This window comes from Calypte anna, chromosome 13 (genome assembly GCF_003957555.1).
Source record: "Calypte anna isolate BGI_N300 chromosome 13, bCalAnn1_v1.p, whole genome shotgun sequence".
NCBI lineage: Eukaryota > Metazoa > Chordata > Aves > Apodiformes > Trochilidae > Calypte > Calypte anna.
Window position 1 is genome coordinate 2160922 of NC_044259.1, and position 18928 is coordinate 2179849.

An 18928-nucleotide genomic window follows, 5' to 3' on the forward strand; every position below is an offset into this window, starting at 1 on the left:
ATGTGCTCACCCCCTGTTTCAGACAGGAATCTGCTATTTTAGTCACTGTGACCTAATGCTCTGGAGGTGCCTTCAAAAATATCCAGAGGGAGGGTGGAGGGGCTGGGTTTCAGTGGGGCTCCCGTGTCTGAGCCACCACGGAGCAGCCCAACAGCCCAGCAAACCAGGGACAGTTTGACAGAGAATTCCAGAGGAACTGAAAGGTGAATGTGGAGCTGGAGGAAAACATTTGATCCAGCTCATTCCCAAACCCCAGGTCTTGGAGCTCCATGAGGGGAGGAAATGATGGCGAAGTCCAAAGGATCTCTGCTGAAGTCACCCGCAGGAAAAATGGCACCAAAATCAACCTTTTCCTGTGAAAAAAAAATTGCCTGGAATGAAACTGTTTTTCCAGTTCCTTCAGGGGTTAATGGTGGCCCTGTCTAGAGAACTGTAAAAGGTGTTTCCGAAATATTTCCACTGCCCCGGTTGTTTTTACAGCCAGGAAAGGCAGGGAAAGGCAGGGCAGGGCTGCCCAGGCAGGGGGGCTGCAGATGGAAACCAGGCTGGAGACAGCAAATGGGAATTTCAGGCCGGGCATTTGGAAACAATGCAGGGAGGGACCCCCCCATGACACCCCAGGGGGTGACAAATGGCCCTGCCTGGCTTGGGGGACAGAGTGAGGCTGCTGAGAGGAAGGGCTTGGGGGGGATCTCTGTCCAAGGGCTTTCAAACAGAGTCATGGAGGAACTGGAGAGCTCATGGTTGGGGTTGGTTTTTTGGGGCTTGGGGAGCCACAGGAAACCACATTTGGGGGTTCAGACAGCCACATTTTCCCACCTTAGCCAGGGATGAGAGCTTCAGGAGCTGCAAACAAGGGAGGGATGGAGAGGTAGCACAGTCTGCTGACGGGGGATTTGAAGTCTAAGAGGGTGAAGACCCAAAGGTTTGAGGCTCTGAAGGCCCCAGAAGGGGATGTGATGCTGCCAGGGTGCTTTCCTCCATGTGGCTTCATCCCTGTGCCCTTGGCTTGGAACACAGAGGGGGCAATAACCTGAGGGTTCTGGCCATTGGGATGCTGGAGACCCCAAAACTCCCCCCCAAAACCATTTGCTGACAGCATGGCCAGCAGCCAAGCTTTACCCTGGCCATCCCAAGCATCCAGGAGGTTCCCTCCTGCCTGATCCCTCCACCCCCTTGCTCTTGCTTCCTCCCTGGTGTTCAGCCCAGAGGAGTTTCCAAGAGCTTTACTCCAAACCTCAGGCCCAGAAATTGGTGTCCAGGTTGCTCCCAAAAGGCACAGCAGCCAAGGTGGATTTGGGCAAGAAGGGGAAGGAGTTCCCTGCCCCGTGCAAGGACCTGAAGTGAAGATGCTCCAAAGCCCCGCGGCTTTTGGGGTGGGGGGAACGAGTGGGACCCTGGGAAGGGGCGTGGGGTAAAGGAAAGGAAGAGGGAAGGTTTTGGGGATGGGATTTCTGCAGCCACGGGGCTACTGGCAGGACTGGGCTTGTAGCCCTGTGATCTGGTGGCCGTGCTCGCCCGGGCGAGTTGAGGGGGATTTTTTAAATTAATTTTTTATTATTATTTTGTTTTCTCTGTGCCATTTTTTTGCCTCGAGGAGTAATGAGATGCAGGAGCCGGCATTAATGCACCATTGAGAGGGCAAATTTCAGCAGGAGGCCGTCAGGAAATGCAAACAGTGGGGTCTGCTCTCAGCTCTGCCTCTGCCGGGGCAGCGCAGGAAGGGGCTGGCTCGGGGGTGACCTTTGCGACCGCGATGAAATCCCCGGGGACTCTCAGCCTCTGCCTCCCGACCCCTTCCCCTTCCCCCCATCCCCTCCCCCCGCCAGCCCTGGGGGGCACAGAGGGAAAGGGGGTGACACAAGGAGGGGGGGATGTGTTGGTGGCATCTGGACCTGTCACCTTGTTTCGAGACTCTGTGTCCGTATCTGTGGCTTTGGGTGCTCCTAGGGGAGTTTGGGGGGGGTCCCGGGGGAGGCAAGTTGGGTGCTGGGGTTATTCAGGGATGTGGCCATCCTCGGGACCCCAAAGAAGAGGAGGGAGGGTGGCAGAGGACGCTGCAGGAATCTTTTCTGCACCCAGCACCTCCTCTTCCCCCTCTCTGCTGCTCTCAGCTGGCAGGGAGCTGCTTTTCCATAAATTTGGGTGGAAGGGAGAGTTTGGCAGAGCCCTGGGCTGCAGGGAAGGATTTATGGCTGCTGTGGCTGCTCTGTGCTCTCTTCTCAGGGCTGGGGCTCCTGCAGAAATGCCCCGTGGGAGGAGGAGATGGAGGAGGAGAAGATGGAGGAGGGAGCTGGTGCTGGCAGCTACCCGGGGAGTGGGGTCCCAGCCCACAGTGGATCAGAGGAGCACGGGGGCTGGAGGAGGCAGGATGAGGAGGCACATCCTTGTCCCACCCGTAGGGCTGTGGGGATCATGGGGCTGGGACCCCCCAGTGCTGTGCTGGAGGTGGGTGATGGCACCCAGCATGGGCACAGCTGGATACTGCCTCTCCCAGCAATGGGAAGTGGTGAGGAGAGATCTCATCTGCCCTTGGGAAGCTGGTGAAATACCTCAGCTCCAGCTTGGCCTCAGGCTGTGGGTGCCTGGAGGATCTCAGGGCACCTGGGACACCTTGGGGCACCTGGAGCACTTCATCCCCTGGAGCACTTCGGGATGCCTAGAGCATCTCATCCCCTGAAGTACCCAGAGCATCTGATCCCCTGAAGCACCTGGAGGAGCACTTCATCCCCTGGAGCACTTCAGGGTACCTTGAGCATCTCATCCCCTGGAACATCTCACCCCCTGGCACACCTCAGGGCACCAGGAGATCCTCATCCCCTGGGGCACCTCATGCCCTGGAGCACCTCGGGCAAACCCAGTGGTTGGTGCAGGTCCCAGCAGCAGGCAGTGTCCTCCTCAAGCAGGCAACCGGATGCTTCTAGGAGCAGCTTTGCTGATAAATGATGGGTTCCCACCAGCAGCCCTTTGCCTCCTGCCTGGCTGGAAACCTCTGGATGGTCCTGGGTGCTCCCTCCAGCGTGGGCCATGCATGTCCAGGCATCCCTCCTGGAAGGCATCGAAGCCCAGGATGCACCCTGGGCTGGGTCATCAAGATGGAATCAGGCTCTGGGCTTCCATCTCATCCCTGGGTATCAGAGGTGACACGTTGGGCTGCCCCAGGCTCCTGGGGAAGGGCGTTTTCCCTCTTTCCACTGAGGTTGGAATTTTCCAGGCAGCCTGAAGCAGTGCTGGAGCTTTCTCAGAGGAGCCTGGTGGCTCTTTCTTCATGCTTCCCCTCTCTCCTCCTTGCTGTTTTTAAGTGGAAAAAAAGAGTCACCTAAGAAGGGAGACACATCTCAGGCATCCGTCCCTCCTCTCTCCTTCACAGCCAGTGTCAGGTAGGTATTGGACACGTTTCCAGATGGAAACGTGAGGCCTGGGGACACAGAAAGAGTTTTTCAAGGCTTTGGAGCAAGGTGTGGACAGCGCTGAGAATAGCATCGTGAAATCTCAACTGCCAAGCCCTTAGCCTCACCAGAAGGTTATTCTTCTTCCCTTCTGCTCATACATATCCATTAGGATGAGACCATATGTGTGAGATGTAGATGAATTTCTTTCCTCTTGACAAGTCCAGTTGGTCTTCCTAGGTAAGGAGATGGTGGTCTGTTCCCATCCAACTCTAGGCTGGCTCTTTGCCTTGATTTCTTGGGTTGTGTTGGCCCTGGAAGAAATGGAGCTTCAAGTTGGAGCTGCAGGCCTAGTTCTTCTTCACCCACCGATGGAGTTGTCTCCGGTGATGCCAGGCATCCCTGGGGAGCTGCAGAGGTCCTTTGTAAGCATGGGAAATAGGTGGGTACCAGGAGACCATCAGAGGAGGGAAGCAGCACAGTGGGGTGGTGGGAAGGGAAGGAGCTGCTGGCTGGGTCCCCAGGAAGGTCCTGTGTTCCCAGGCTGTTCACAGGGGGCTTTGTGGTGCAGAGGTGGCTTCTCTGACAGCAGGAACAACAGGGAAGCATCCCACTGCTCCTTCTTTTCAGGTGGCTTCACAAAGTGTCTCCCAAAACACTCCATTTGGACCTTTGGACATCACAGCTTGCCCAAGAACTTGGTGCAGGAAGGGTCTCTTGAAGCTGAAGCAAGGAGAGGTATCTGGGAGGATTTTTAGGTGGCTGAGGATGTGATGTGAGGGACATGAAGTTGCTGCTCAGCCTTTCAGCTCCCTTTCTGGTGGGAGAGCCATCTGGGTGGCATAATGGGTCCTTTTGACATCTTCCAATCCATTACAGGCTGCAGCTCAGTGCAGGGGTGGCATCAGCCTGGATGATGGATGAGGTGTTTAGGTGACCAAGGGAGGGACAGCTTCCTACACCCAAAGAATCAGAGCTGTCAGCTTCTTTCAATAACATCGATCACACCTTGCTGCTGACACCTTCCAGGGGTGGGAAATGGGAGCAGAGAGGAGTGAGGTGGGGCTGGGGCACTGCTGCAGTGTCACACTCAGGGGATTATTGCTCCTCAGGTCTAAGGCGGTGGGGATGGGCAAAGGAGACCAACACAAGTGGAGAAGGTGGCACCTGAGAATCCTTTCTGCTCATTTCCCTGGCTCCCTGGTCCAGGCCAAGCTGCAGCAGCATTGCTGGGAAGAGGGAATGTGAAATGGGGGGGAGATGTGTCCAGGAGGCATCTCAGAGGCTTTGTGACCATGAGGTCACAACCTACCTCTAGAGGGAAGTGATTGATGGATGATGAGGACTTTAATGGGGAGCCCCATAACCCTTGGGGTTCATCTCTGCTCTGAGGTCATGATATTTCTGGAGCTCCTGAGAGGTTCAGTGCTTCAGAGCTGGAATCCTCACTGGCAAAGGGCTCTGCTCCCAGGGCTCCTGGTGGGCCAGCTCCCCCAAACTGGGCCCTGCCCTGGTGCAAAGAGTTCCCTGAAAAATGGGGATAGGCCCCTGCTTAAGGCAACCCAGAGATCTTCTTCTCCTGTGCCCATGGAGCTCGCTGGCTGCTGGCCCAAGGGATGCTGCCATTAACCAGGTCTTACTCTGCAAGCTCCATGGGCTCTGGTGAAGCACAAACGTGCTCAGATGAGACTCACCATGGTCTTCAGAACCCCAGATCCCAGCTGCCTCTCTGCCAGGAAGGGGTGCAGGCAGGACCTGGGGTGCAGGCAGCCAGGGGGTTGCTGTGCTGGGCAGAAGGTGAGGTCCTGGCTCACCCCCATGGGTGAGGGGGAGGCCAGCGGAGTTTGCATGGTTGGTTGTCCCCAAGTTCTGGCTCAGGCATTCCCAGATTAGCTCTTGCCATAAGTGACTTCTGATATTTCCCAGGGAAATAATCTCATTTGCATGTCTTTTTATACTGGTGGTTGCCCTGACCCATCAGTGTTTGCTTTTTGGCTGGCCAGCTGCTGCAGGCAAGAAGGGGGTTGGGAAACCCTATCCCATGGAGGGGATTTGAGAGGAGGGACCACGCGGAGCAGGTGTCCCCTCAACCCTGAGCCCTCTCAGGCTGAGGGATCCTGTCCCTCCATGGGACAGGGTTTGAGGTGACAGCACAGGAGACAGGACATGAGGAGAGCAGGAATGATTTCCCCACAGAACCTGACTTGCTCCACGTCTCCACACCCACCCAGGGCTGAGAACGGCTGCTTTCGTGTCACTGGTGCCTTCCCAGACCCCAGCAGCTCGGGTTGAGCCAACAATCTGCGGGTGCTGGGAAAGCTCCTGCCTTCACATAACCCAGGATCGGTGTCCCCTGCCTGTCCCTTTCCATTGGTGGGGTTTGGGTGACGCTTCCCCAACTCCCCCCAGGAGCAGACCCCGTCAGCGGGAGCCACCACTGGGGAGGGATCCGAGCCGTGCCCCAGCCCCGCGGCTGCCGGCCCTGCCTGTGCAGGCAGATGGCTTTTCCAGGGCGCTCCGGATGTTGGAGCCAGGCTATTTTGGACCACGTGGGCGTTTGGATTCCAGGCGAATCCCCAGTTTAAAAAAAAAAATTAAAAATTAAAAAAATCCAACCCCCCCCCCCAAAAAAAATACCCCAAAAAACAACCCACACGAAAAAAACAAACAAACAAACAAAAAACCAAAACACAAACCACCCACCCCCCCCAAAAATAAAAAAAAAATAAAAATCCCAACACAGCCCTCAGGGTCTCCGGAGGTGGTAACGCTGCCGGTCCTGGCACCCAGCCCACCCACCCGTTCCCCAGCCCCGTGGCACCCTCTCTCCTTTCTCCCATCAGAAGCTGCGTGGTGGTGGCCGGGACACCTCGCTCCTTGGCACCCCGACAGCATCCCCCAAAAGGGCCGATTTCTGGGGGTCCGGCCCCGCCACCTCTTGCCGAGCCCTGCCGGCTCTCCACGCCGCGCTCCCCCCGCGCCGGGGTGGGAGAGGGCAGAGGGAAAGCCGCTTCCTGCCCTCCTGCCGGCCACGCCACCGCCTCTGTTTGCTTTGAGGCCCGGGTCCCTCCTGCCAGGACATTCCCGGGCAGCTCCTGCTGCCGTCTGCAGAACGCAGGGGACAAACGGGACCGCAGCCCCCCACTCCCCTCACCCCCTCGGGTTCCCCACAAGAGACGCGAATTATCCTGCCACGGGGGCTGTGTCCCCCCCTGCCCCTCGCAGGAAGGGTCCCGGTGTCACCCAGTGGCTGTGGAAGGTCCCCAGGGACGTGGGGGCAGTGCCCGCCGTGTGGGAGACAGCTGGGGTTAAAAATTAACAGGGACAGAGGATCAATTAATGGGTGGTGGGGGCTGGCAAGGGCTATGTGCTGCTCGGGGAGTCTGGTGGCTCTTGTCCCACCTCCTCCAGGGGAAAAGTGGGTGCTGTGTCCTCTGGGCTTGTGGCTCTTGTCCCACCTCATCCGTGGGATAAGTGGGTGCTGTGTCCTCTGGGATTGTGGCTCTTGTCCCACCTCCTCCAGGGGATAAGTGGGTGCTGTGTCCTCTGGGATTGTGGCTCTTGTCCCACCTCATCTGTGGGATAAGTGGGTGCCATGTCCTCTGGGCTCATCTGTGTCCATGGGGCAGCTGGCTGAGCACCCTGGTGGGTGACCCCAACCCTGGGCACGGGGTAGTCAGCACCCAAAAGATGTTGATGGCTCCAGCTGAGCTCTGCAGCACCGGGAAGAGACAAGGGGGAGCAAATTGGGTTCTTAAAAAACAAACAAACAAACAAAAAAAGGTTTTGTGCAAGCATGACCCCAACTTGTCAGGGTCAGGGGGGGTCTCTTGATGGAGCATCTGGAGGAGCTGGTCCAGCTTCCCAGTGCTAGATCCCACCAGGATCCTCCATCCCAGCTCGGGGTGGTTTTGTGGGGAAGCTCATTTCAAGAGCCTTGACATCCAGTCCCCCCCTTCCCCTTCCCCAAATCCTGGATGGCAACAAGGTCTGAGGCTCCTGGCACAGGCTCTGGCTCTCCTGCACCAGAAGCTGCCCCCACCCAAAGTGGAGGAGCTGACAGGCAGGTGCCAGCTCTGTAACCCACTTACATGGCACTGCTGAGGCTGGGGGGGGGTTGGATATTTGGGAGTGCACTGGTGCTCCAGAGGCTGTTTGTTGGGATGCATCTCCCTCTCCTACAGCCCTGGCAGCCCTCCAGCTGCTATCCCACAACACCCAGCTGCCACCCAGGGTGCCCAGCATCACCCTCGTGTCCCATGTCACCCCCCCCAAACCTTCCCACCTTCCCTTCTGTCCCTGTCCCTTTCACCCTCCATCCCTGTCCCCTCGCCCTCTCTCCTTGCCCCATTTTCCTCCACCCTGCAATCCTCCATCCCTGTCCCTGCCCCCTTCCATCCCTGTCCCCTTTGCTCTCCATCCCCCTGTCCCTCCCCCAAGCCCCCAGCACTCTGTAGGAAATGTCTCCAGTAGGATAGAGGGCTCTGTCCCCAGGAGGTCACTCTTGTCCCTTTGCCATGGAGATGTGGCAGTTTGGGGGACCGGGGGGACCTCGTCCTCCCTGGGGTGCAGCTGGGCAAGTGGTACCAGCTTGGGGAGCCTGGGGGTTTGCTGTAGCCCCAGCTTTGCTGTCACCACAAGTCCCTGCTTGGCTCTGTGCCTCAGTTTCCCCTTTCTTAGAGGACATCAGCCCTCAAGAAAGGTGATTTTCCTTCCCCTAAGTTTTTCAATGGTGAAATCCCACCTTGGCCGGGAGAGGAGCTTGGGTGGGTGGCAAACTCCAGGTGCCACCACTGCAGACCTTGCATGGGAGACATCAGCACGTGGAATCTCGTGGTGGCATCAGGGGGTCCATCAGGTCCTTCAAAAATAGGGGAAAAAAAAAAAAAAAAAAAAAGGAAAACAAAACACCCTGGGTGAAGCCCAGCTGGGGGAGAATGTGTCATCTGCTGGGCAGCATGGCTGTGTCACCAGGCTGGGGTAGGATGCTGATGGGATGCTGTCCCTGCTCCTGTGTCACTGGTGACACCCACGAGGGTCTTCCACTGCTTTTCTGGGGGGGTGAGAGGCTGGATGGGGGAGGCAGGAGGTGAGGAGCACACTGCAGAGGGACAGCAGAGCAGCTGAGGGGACTGGTGGCAATGCCAGCCAGGGTGTGGGGACATGGGGTGCCCCAAGGGGACCTGGGCAAGTGTGTGTGTGTGTGTGTGTGTCCCACTGACCCCCAGGAGGGGGATTTTAGGGGGGGCAGCCCATGGTCCCAGTGCCCACCTTTCAAAATCCCAGTGGCTAAATCTGTGAGAGGAGCAGAACCAAGGAGATGTGGAACAAATAAAGAGCCCATCCACACGCCTCACCCCCCCCCCTCCTCAGCCCCAAATCTTACATTTTTTGTTTCATTTCGAGGCGGGAGCAGGGTGGGAAGAGATTTCACATTCCTGTGAAAAAAAAAAAAAAAAAAGGAAAAAAAAAAAAAGGAAGAAAATCAACAGCAACACAAACCCAGTTTCATTTTTGTCAGGGTTGCTGCTTTTCGGGAGGTTTTGGGTATTTTGCTGGCAACGGAAAAGGCTGTGGGAATCAGGGTGGGGGGTGGGTGTTTGGGGTTTTTTTGGTCTGTTTGTCCCTGGAAAGCTGCTCTTGGATGGGGAGTGGGGGTCTAACCCTTTTGTTTTTCCTTAAATAAAAAACTTCTAAGTTTTCAGTGCCCACCCCTCAAAGGCAAGAAAAAAAAGAATCCGCCCCCCTCCTCTCCTTTGCCCCCAAACCAAAATATTCTGCCAAAAAGTTGACCAGGAAACTTCTGGGCCAAGCAAGTTCCCTCCCCTCCCCGTGGGGGACAAACCTCGGGGGAATTTGTCCCCTCCCACAGGGGGACTTGGCGGTGCCATCGATTATTTACTGTTTATTCGAGGGGTTTCATCTCCACACCCCAGCATGGGGACCAGGGAGGTGGTGGTGGCATGGGGGAGGGTCTGAACCCTGGGGGTCCCCTTCTTTGCACCCCAGGCACCCGAGGGTGACCCCTGCATCTGAACCCCCTGCTGCCACACCCCGTGGGAGGGGGACAGAGGGATGGGGAACACTCTGGGGACACCTTTCAGCTGGGGACACAGGGCATGGGGATGCAGACAGGGATGTCACCCCTGGGACAGAGGGGTTTGGGGGGAGACCCTGAAGGGTGACACCCCACAGAGGGATGAAGGGGGACACTAGGGTGACAGCACATTGGGGATGAGTGCATATAGTGGGGTGACATCCGTGGGGGGACTGCAGTGGGATGAGTGGGACATGGGGGGGCATGCCATGCTGACACCCGTGGGGGTAAGATGGGTTTCCCAGCAGGGTGACACCTGTGGAGGGCAGGTAGGACATGGGAGGCAGTGGGGTGTCACACCCCAATACCACCCACGAGGTGGGTGTCACATGGTGGGGCACAGAGTGGTGACACCCGTGGGGTAGGTAGGGTGGTGACGTTTTACTGGTGCTGATGGGACACGGGGGGACCACAGCGGGGTGACGCCCATGGGGTGGACGGGACATATTGCAGGGAGGGGCACACCGCGATGGCAACCCGGGGGGGGACAGATAAGACACGAGGGTCACTGCGTGGTGACCCCGGGGGGGTGGTGAGGGGACGACCCCCCGGTACCACCCGTGGGGGCGGACGGGCGGTCCGTGGGGTGTCACAGAGCGGTGACCCCGGGCTGAGGGGCTGAGGTGCGGGAGCGAGGTGTGCGGGGTTGGGTCGGTCACCCCCCCCCCCGTTGGGGACCGGAGTGTCGCGGCGGGCGGCGCGCGCGCGGGGCGGCGGGGGGCGCGCGCGGGCGGCGCGGGCGGGTCCGGTCCGGTCCGGGTTTTGCCGGCAGCCGCGGGCAGCGGCGGCAGCGCCGTGCAGCGATCGGGGGCCGAGCACTCCCCGAGCGAGCGGCGATGAGGAGGTGGGTGTGCGGCGGCCCTGCGGCGGGACCCCCCCCCTCCCGTCGCCCCGGCACCGGGCAGGTGCTCGACTGCCCCCTCCTCCCCAACTCCCCCGTTCCCCCCCGCTTCCCCCCCCTCCCCTGCCCTTCCTTCCCCTCGCTTCTCCGGGCAGCCCCCGCCGCTCCCCGGTAGCGCTGCCCGCAGCGGCTCCCTGACCGGCGGTAGGTGCCGGCCCGCGGGGGGGGGGGTTGTCGGAGTTGGGGTGGAGGGTGGAAGGTGTGTAGGGGGGTGTCGGTGGAGAAAAGGGAAAGGGGGAGAAGAAAAAGTTTGGCGGGGGGCGGCAGGGGCTGGCCCCGCTGAGCCCGGCGCCGTTACCGGCTGCCCGCGGCGGCGGCGGGGCGCGGAGCTGGCCGCCTGCCCGCCTGCCCGCGCCGGGGCCCGACCGGTGCTGCCTGCGCGGCGCCGACCCCAGCCCCCCCGCGCTGTTTCCCGGGGGGGGGGTGGTGTGTGCGCTGGGGTAACGAGCAAAGTTTTTCTCGGTGCGGCTGAACCCCCTTCTTCCCCTCTCTCCCGTTCGCGTTCCCGGTACCCCGCACCTCGGCGGGGATGCGGTGGGAGCCGAGGAGGAGGGATGAGAGCGATCACACACATACCCCCCCCCAACTCCCTCCAACCCCCCGCCGCCCCGGGCCGCCGCGGCATCGCCCGGTGGTTTCCCGGGTGACAATGGTGGTGGCGGGGGCGGCCGCTGCCCCCCGCCGCGTATCGCGCGTGGGAGGGGTGGGCAGGGGGGGGTGGGCTCGGGGGGGGGGCAGCCCCCTCTCCGCGCCAGCGCCTGCTGCGGCCCCCCCTCCCCCTCGGCTCCCGGGCTCCCCACCGGGGTGCCCGCCTCCCCCCCCCCACCTCGGGCTGCAGCGGCGTTCGGTCTCCTCCGCCGGTGCCCGCGGTGTCCGTGGGAGCGGCGCCGCTCGCCGTCGCCCAGCCATGTGCAACAACTAAACCCAACTTTATTATTCCCCCCCCTCACCTCGGCACTTCCCGAGTAAATTCCCCTCCACCCTCGGCTTGGCCGTCAGATGGGATTCCCAAACCTCCCGCTCCTCAACCCCCCCCCAGTCCCTTCACCTCCAGCGCGCACCCCCGACACCCAAAGATCCAGCTGGATCCCAGCGCGCCGGGCGCGGGTGCTGCCAGCCCCGGAGCCATCGGGGGGAGGGGGTTTGGGAATTGTTCCTACACCCTGCGATTGTGGCACCAAACTCCTCTGAATCGCTACCCCACGGGCTTGTGTGTCGTGTGTGTGTTCCCCCCGCGCCCCCGGTTTGATTTTCATTATTACTAATTTATTTTTTTTTTCCGTCGCATCCCGCAACCGCGGGGCCGCGTTTGTTTCGGGTCGGTTTATTCTTTGCTGGGATGATTGATCGGGGAGAGAGAAGGAGAAGGAAAGGGAGGGGGGGTGTGGGATGGGGATAACAGGGGAGGGGGGCTGAAGGGGGGGGGGGGTTGGTCGCACTGCCCGCCCGCCCCGCTCCGCGTCCCACGCATAAACAAAGCTGCGCACACATCCTGCGATAACGGATCACATGTGTGCGCCTCGGCAGCGCCCTGACCCCGGCCCCGCAACCTTTACCCCCCGCCGCCCGCTCCTGCCAGCGACCCCGGGAAGAGGGGAGGGGGGAAAAGATTAAAGAAAGGGGTGTGTGTGTGTTTGACGGGCTGCGGGGAATGAGGGGGTTTAAGGCAGGTTTTGGAGAAGGCGAAGGCGTGGGGAGGGGGGGGGGGGATGCACAAACCCGGCTACCTGGGGCGCGGGGCCGGAGCCGGCGGAAGTTTTGTTTCTCTGGAAACGGGCCCTTGCTGTGTCAGCAGCCCCTTTGTGCCGCTTTGTCCGTGTGTCCCCCCCACCCCCCCGATTCCGGCCCCTCGGCCGGCGGCGCGGCCGCACCTGGGGCTGCGGAGGGACGGACCCCCCCAACCTTCCTCCCCGCCCCTCCTCCCCTCCCGTCCCCTCGCTGCTCCCCGGGGAGTTGAGCTGCATCCCCAGCGGGGGTGAGAGCCCCAGGGGTCAGACGGGAAGGTGTGTATGGGGGGCGAGGTGGTGACACCCCCCCCCCTCAGACCCCCCAAAGATACCGCTTATCAGGAGGAAGGGGAAACCCTTCTCCCTCCGTCTGTCCGTCCTTCTCTGCTTAAAATTCCTCGCCGGCAAAGCTTTGTACAACCATCTCCGTTAGCAGCACCCAGCGCCGGCGGGGACATCCGCTGTCGCCTCCCCGGCGGTGCCAGCGGCTCCTGCCACCGCATCGAATTCAAAATCGGTCGCGGCGTCACGTGGGCCCAACCTCGAACCCAAAAAAAGTGTCACCGCGCCTGGTGGCTCCCGCTCCCGGCGGGCACCCAGCAAAGGCCCCGGCAAACCCGGGGTACCGGTACCGCCGTCACCCCGCGACAATGCCACCCGGCGAGCTGGCAAATGTCGCGCCCTGACCTCGGGGGGCACTTGTTGGGGGGGGGGGACATACACGACACAGGGACGGGATGACGGTGCCGATGGGGACGCGCTGGCGTGTGACAACAAAAGCAAAGTAACAAAGGACCCGTCGGTGGCGCTCAGAAGTTGGTCCCGGTACCCCCAGCCCGGCGCCGTCCGGAGATTTGGTGGCCTGGTGGGCAGGGAGGGGTTTTCGGCTGGATGCTGGCCAGGGGGGTGCAGGCAGAGGGGTTTTGCTTTTGGGAGCGGGGGCTGTGCCGGGTGTCACGCACGCCTCACCCCCTCCTTTCCTCGGTGGGAAGAAGGCAGGAGGCGGCCGCGTCGTCCTTGACATGGATTTTGTGGCGGGGATGCGGGCAGCTGGCGCCGCGCTGCCAGGCGCCTGCCCGCACCTCCTGCCCGTGGCGTGAGGTGGGCGGGCAGGGGAGAAACTGCGGATGCTGGGCCCCCAGATTCAGCCTCTGCCTCTTCTTCCTCCTCCGCGGCAAAGGCGGGCGTGGGGGGGGGGGGAGGTGCCGTGGGGGCAGGTGGTGGGGTTTTGGGGATCCCCCACCCTGGAAGTCCCTCGCCTAGGGATGTCACCCAGCCTGGTTCCAGGCAGCGCAGGTGCTGCTCACCCAGGATCTGGGGATGCCGTAGGACTTCGGGGTGGTGTCCCCTCCTCAACATTGTCCCCTCTGCCAGATCTCCTGCCTGGGGGGCTGGAAGGAAGGCTGGATCCGAAGCGCACGGATCTCGCAGCCGCCTTCCCCAGCACCTCCTGCCGTGGCTGTTTGTGGCTCAGCCGAGCCTGGATCCGGCCCCGGCTGGTCCCGGCCCCTCCACCTCCAACCCTGTCCCACAGGGACATTCCCCGGGGTGGTGGCAGCGGGTGCCATCTCTCCCCTGCCTTTCCTCGCCCCGCCGGCGCGTTTGTTTTCCCAACCCTCGGCGGCAGGAACAACCTCTTGATTAAGTGTATTAATAGTTAAACTTTCGGCTCATAGCTTAAACTCAGCAGACCACGAAAAGCTCCCTCCTTTACTCATGCTCTATTGCTCAACTAAAATATTGCACTCAAAAGCGTTGGGGTTTTGTGTTGTTGGTGTTTTTTTTTTTTTTTTTTTCCCCTCCTGACTCGACTTTGACTCCTAGGAACGTGGGGGGTCCTGGAGCCCCCAGTTGTCCCCACTGCTCCCGGCAGCTGCAGCTCTGCAAGGAGCTGGGGCAAAGAGGTGGGAGGGGGGTGGCCTGACTGGGTGTCCCCTCCTGAAGGGGATGGGGCTCTTGAAACCCAACCAGGCTGTGGAGGAGGATGGGAAGCACCATCCTGGGGAAACGGTGCCTCCCCACCCTGGTGGGGATATGGGCTGGAGCTGCTGGTGGCAGCTGGTGTGTGGGCTTGGCTGTTTCCCTGCCAGGCAGGCGATGGGGCAGGAGGGATGGTGAGAGGTTGAGCTGTGCCAAGGTCCTGTGGTTATGTGGGGGCACCCCCCAGTCCCAGCACAGCCTGCAGATAGGTGAGTTGGGAACAGCCCTGGGGAGAAGGGTTGGGGGACACTGGTGGGTGACAGATGGGAGATGAGCTGGCACTGTGTGCTTAGCCCAGAAAGCCAACTGCATCCTGGGCTGCTTCACCAGCAGCATGGCCAGCAGGGCAAGGAAAGGGCTGTCCCCCCCTGCTCTGCTCTCCTGAGACCCCTCTGGGGCTCTGTGTCCTGCTCTGGGGTCCCCAGCACGAGACCCCTGGAGCTGTGGGAGGAGATGTCCAGGGGAGATGGACACAGGAATGGTCTGAGGGCTGGGACAGCTCTGTGATGGAGAGAGGCCAAGAGAGCTGGAGGTGCTCAGCCTGGAGAGGAGACAGCTCTGGGGGGGCTGTACTGAGGCACTGCAGTATGGGAAGGGGCTCAGGAGAAAGGGGAGAGAGACTTTTCTGCAAGGTCTGTTGTGATGGGAAAAGGGGCAATGTTTTTTTTTTTTCATCCTGGAGAGGAGAGGGTTAGGTTGGGCATAGGAAGGAAATGTTTTGCCACACTGGGACAGGTTGCCCAGAGAAGCTGTGGCTGCCCCATCCCTGTAAGTGCTCAGGGCCAGGTTGGATGGGGCTTGGAGCACCCTGGTTTAGTGGGAGGTGTCCCAGTGGCAAGGTGGTTGGACTGGGTGGGCTTTGGAGGTCTCTTCCAACCCAAACCCTGCAGGGGTTCAATGGAAGGGGCAGTGGCATAGGATGGGCAGCAAGGAAGAACAAAAGGGTGGCTGGAGGAGGAACCATCTCCAGGAGGAACCAGCCAGGAAAGCCTGGGTCCAGAGCAGTGGGGAGGAAATGTGTTTGCTGCTGCTCAGGATTGGCTCTGCAGTGTGGAGCGGGGCAGGACCAGGCTTGCAGCAGACTTTGCCTTTAGTAGAGGGCCCTGCCCTGGGGAGGAGTTGGGCTGTGACTCCTGGTGCTGGTGAAGCTGCTGGGTGAGCATCAGGGCACGGGGGTAGGAGCATGCCCTGTGTCCCCATCCATGCCCTGTGTCCCTTGGAATGTCTGCGGTGTTGGAGCCCTGTGAGAGCTCCAGGGAGAGTCAGGCAGTGTGAACCCACGGAGTGGCTGAGGATGACCTGTGGGTCCCGTCACCTTTGGGAGAGTCCAAAGGGCCCACTTTACCTTGGAAGAAGAATTTGGGTCCAACAGCATCTCAGAGCTGGTGGTGCAAACATGCCAAGGGGCAGGTCCTCTCCCTGCCCAGTGCTCTCTCCTTCTGGGGCACTGCAGGGCTGGGGGGGTTTCACTGACAACAGCTTTTGGGTGGTTTCATCCTGGCTGGCAAGCAGGCAGAGGGCATTGCTGGTCTGAGATGACAGCCCCTGCCACATGGGTGGCAGCCCTGTTATTATGTGAATAAAAGGGTTTTTAAGGTCACAAGGTTTCCAAGAGGCTGCCTCGGTGTCTCTGGTTTCCACCCATCCATCATTATGGCATGGGAAAGGGACTTGAATAATGGCCTTGCTGTGTCCACCTTGTGGAAGCTTGGCTCCCAGGCCATGGTCTTCCCTTGGGATTTGTGGGTCTGGATCTGTTCTCGGACTCAGCACCACTCATACCAAAGCATCTTCCATCCCCTGAGCTTGGGCACCCTTTGTGCTGGGAGGATGAGGACCTCTCACCTCCACGGCCTGATGCCTGTGGTGTGCTGGCCCAGGTGTGGGAAGGTCTGTGTTGGTCTCAGCCATGGGACTGGTGGCAAAGAGAGAAAATGCCATTTTCTGATTTTCCCAGTGTTCTTTTCCATCCCCGCTCAAAGAGGTGGGAGCTGGAAAAGGGTTTAGGGCTCTGCCCCACACTTCATTGGGGGCAAAACGTGGGGGATGGATGGGACCTGTGCCATGGTGTGAGACACTGCCTGTCACTTCTGGGTCTCTTCTGAAATGGGCTTCATCCCAAGGGTCTGGCTGTAACCTTCATGCCACTGGTCACTGGCTGGTGACAAGGCTGGGAAAGGATGCTGCCCTGGTCTCACAGGCCACTGTGAGGTACTTCTGGGTGACACCAGTGGGTTCTGGGTGGCTGTTGCCCCCCATGAGACTCCAGCTGACCCTGGCTCAGCACTTGTTGGATAACCCAACAAACAAAGGTTGTGTTTGTGGTCTGGTATGATGAGATGGGGCATGGCCACCTCCTGTGCCCACTGGTGCAGCTGAATCTGCTCATGTCTGGGTTTGCTGGTGGTTGTTGATGGTGGGAAGGCAGCTCTGGTCTCTCTGGTGATGGTGACTTGATGGATGTTTCATTTTTGGCTGTGCAAACCCTCCCTGAGTTTGTGCCTCTGTTCCAGCTCTTCCTGGGGATATCTGGGCAGTATCCATCTCCCTCTTTGGCTGTGCCCATACCATTAATGCAGCTCCATCCACTCAGCTTTAGGTGTTCTCGTGGTGTCCCCAAGGGTCGTGGGGTCATCAGTTCTCACTTATTTTTTGCTGGCTCTCACCCATGTAGCTTTGGTGACTCTTTCTGTCCCTCTGGCCAAGAACAGGAGTTTTGGGTCCAGAGCAGTGTACCCCCAGTTTCTCACCTGGACATCCCAATGACTGAGGGGTTTTTACTTTAATATCCTGACCCTGAAGGCTCCCAAACATTTTCAGATCCAGCTCAGCTCTGCTGCCTCCATGTCCCACAGGCTCTTCTCTCTGTGCCTGCTTGCTGGTCAGAGGTTCCTGCTCTCCAGCTTCTCATGGAGGGAGGTCAGGGAGGACCATTTGTGTTTCAGGAGGGTTGACATCTTAGGGATGTCTTGAGACCTTTCAAAGCTGGATGGAGGGAGGGCTGCACCCATGGGAGGTGCAGACCAAGTCTCTCTTTGCAGGAGTCTGTCTTTGGGTTTGGGTCCAGGTCAAGGGAGAGCAAATAAATGTGTCCACAGACATTTCTTGGAGGCTGTGTGGGGTCTTGCCTCTTTTCATAGACTCATAGCATGGTTTGGCTGGGAAAGGGCCTTCAAAGATCATCTAGTCTGACCCCACCTCAGTTCTTGGGATGCCATTCACTAGATCAAGTTCCTCAAAGCCCTGTCCAGCCTGGACCACACCACTTCCCATGATGGAGCATCCACAGCTGGGCATCCTGTCTCACCACCCACATAATGAAACACTTTTTCCCTATGTCCAACCTCACCCTGCCTTCTATCAGGTTAAAACTGTTTCTCCTTGTCCTGTCACAAGAGGCCTTGGTAGGGAGTCTTCCTCCTTCTTTCCTACAGACCCCTTCAGCTGTTGAAAAGCCTTGCAGCAGGTCCAGGTCTTGACTGAGCCATGGGGAGATGAGGGGTGGGAGTAGCTGGTGGCCAGGACATGGCAGTGGCTTTGCAGACAGCCAGGGTGACTGAATTGAGGGGCTGGCTTGTTGTCCCCCACCTTCTCATCCTGCATCCACACCGCGTTCAGCAGGGACCACAGCAGGGAGGTGGAGCCCAGGTACCCAGCGCTCAGGGGGTCCCATCCCTGCAGCCAGCACTCTGCTGGGTGCTTTGCCTTCCCCCCCAGGGTTTTTCAGGGGGTGGGAATGAGAGGGTGAAGATGTCTGCCCCCGGGCACGCTCCCCTTGCCCTCTGCTTTACCTTCTGCATCTCGCTAATCTGATGACCGGAGGTATGCAAAGCATTTCAAATATGGCCTCGTTAGCTGGCTCCGGACGGAGCAGGCAGGAGGCGTTGCTTCACACTCCCGATTCCAGCCGGCTGCTCCCCTTCCCTCCTCCCACGGGCATCCATCCTGCTGCCGGCTGCCCTGCGGGGCCGTGGGATGGATGTGTCCCCGCACAGGTCGGAGGTGGCCGTGGATGGACATGCAGCTCTGCTGGGATTTGAGGGTGTGGGTGAAGGGTGAGAGCTGATGGTGGGGATAGGGGTGTCCCCCTGCCCACAGTCCCCAAGGGTGCCCGAGAGGGGCAGTGGGTGGCCTTGGGATGGGTTCTGGGTGCTGGTCCCAATGGGAAGCACCTGGTGTTGGAGGTGGAGTGTGGTGTAGGTCTCAGGGGAGACCTTCATCCCATGGGTGTCCCTGTTCCAGCTGGTGCTCATTGCGCTGTGGCACCCACCTTGGGATGCTGTGCCCCCACCCAACCTTCCCTGGGAGGGCAAGCAGAGCACTCTGTCCCTCCGTTTCCATCTGTCCCTCCCCATCCATCTGTCCCTCCCTGTCCCCTCCGTGCCCTGATGCCACACTTGGCCCCATGCTGATGGTGCCACCGCGCTTCTGCCCGGCCAGGGCCACCTGCCCACAGTGCCGGAGAGAACCCTCTGCTTTTGGTGTCCCCAGCGTCCCCTCCCTTGCCGCAGCGGGTGCCTGGCAGCCTCTCCCCGCTCTGCCGACAGGAGCTATTTAAAACCGGGGCGGGGAGGAGGCAGAAAACACGAACGTGGAAGATGAAGATGATGAGGGTGGCTCCGGCAGCCGCCTTTGGGGACAGCTGGCCCAGCCTTGGCGTCCCTGGGGAGGGGACGCGGTGGCCCGGCGAGGCCCTGGCAGGGCTGGGAGCTGGGCGCCAGGCGTTTTGCTCTTTAATGCATGAGGACAGCTTGCAAATTCCAGGCTGGCGCGGCGAGGTGCCGGCTGCGGGAGAGCCTGCGCTGTCTGGCGGGTGCGGGGCCGCGCTGCCAGC

The 18928-nt window shown here is 60.1% G+C and overlaps 1 protein-coding gene and 1 long non-coding RNA gene across 2 annotated transcripts in view; one reads left to right on the forward strand and one right to left on the reverse strand.

The window, feature by feature from the left end:
• Window positions 1-3947: 3947 nt before the first annotated feature.
• Window positions 3948-8242, reverse strand: LOC115599066. Its single transcript, XR_003988125.1, has 3 exons — window positions 8191-8242; window positions 6960-7102; window positions 3948-4345 (listed from the first exon to the last, which is right to left on the reverse strand). It is a non-coding gene; the product is annotated as an uncharacterized LOC115599066 (long non-coding RNA).
• A 2008-nt stretch (window positions 8243-10250) lies between these two features.
• The window catches only part of CXXC5 (CXXC finger protein 5), a 37745-nt gene continuing 29067 nt past the window's right edge, over window positions 10251-18928 (forward strand). The window contains exon 1 of the mRNA XM_030459361.1: window positions 10251-10330. The gene's annotated coding sequence lies outside the window, so the exon portion shown is untranslated. The remainder of the gene's footprint in view (window positions 10331-18928) is intronic.